Genomic DNA, 1,224 nt, shown 5'->3' with positions numbered 1-1,224 from the left:
ACTTTGTAGACCAGGCTGGCCTCGAACTCAGAAATCCGCCTGCCTCTGCCTCCCAAGTGCTGGGATTAAAGGCATGCGCCACCACGCCTGGCTCTCTCTCTCTTTTTAAGATTTATTTATTTTATGTATATGAGTACACTGTAGCTATCTTCAGACACAACAGAAGAGGGCATTGGATCCTATTACAGATGGTTGTGAGCCACCATGTGGTTGCTGGGAATTGAACTCAGGACTTCTGGAAGAGCACTCAGTGCCTCTAACCACTTAGCCATCTCTCCAGCCCGAAGTGTTCTTTTTTTGAAAAATGATTTAATTTTGTGTGTATATGTGTGTGCCTGAGCATAGATATGTACTCATGTTCATGCAGGTGCCTGGAAAAGCAAAAGGAGGGCATCAGATGCCCCGGCACTGGAATTACAGATGGTTATGAGCTATCCAACATGAGTGCCAGAAATCAAACCAAGAGCACACAAGCTGAAAGTGCTTGTAACCACTGACTCTTCTCTCTAGCTTCCCACCTCCCCCTTTAAAAGAAACTGTTTAAAGGTTTATTGATTTAATGTGTACGAACGTTTTGCCTGTGTGTATGTATGTGCACCATGTGCCCCTTGGAGGTTGAAAGAAAGTCCTGGATCCCCAAGAACTGGAGAAGGGAGAGCTCTGAACAGCCACATAGATGCTGAGAACGGAATCTAGGTCCTCTGCAAGAACAACAGATGTTCTTAACTGCTGAGTCTTCTCTCTGGGCCCCACTCCCTTTTAAAATGTAACCTAGGCTGACGCTGAACTTTGCAGGTAGGTCTGGCCTGGAGTTTCTAATACTCCTGCTGCTACCCTTGAGTGGCAGAGGCATCAAACGTGGTTTCTCTCAAGACTCCGCAGCCAAATTTGGTGCTCAGTGGGCCTTCTTTGGAGCATGTATAGTCATAATTTTTAAACTATAGGAAGGGCATGGGGGTATAGCTCTGTGGTAGAGTGCTTACCTAGCTTGTGTGAGGCTATGGGTTTGTTCACCCAGCATTGACAACATCGCCTCTTTTGTTCACTATTTTATCCACAGTTCCAGGTATATCAAGACAATAGTTAAAAATGTTTGCTAAAGCCGGGCGTGGTGGCGCACGCCTTTAGTCCCAGCACTCGGGAGGCAGAGGCAGGTGGATTTCTGAGTTCGAGGCCAGCCTGGTCTACAAAGTGAGTGCCAGGACAGCCAGGGCTACACAGAGA

This window comes from Mus caroli, chromosome 6 (genome assembly GCF_900094665.2).
Source record: "Mus caroli chromosome 6, CAROLI_EIJ_v1.1, whole genome shotgun sequence".
NCBI lineage: Eukaryota > Metazoa > Chordata > Mammalia > Rodentia > Muridae > Mus > Mus caroli.
Note: the sequence above shows the minus strand (reverse complement) of the source record.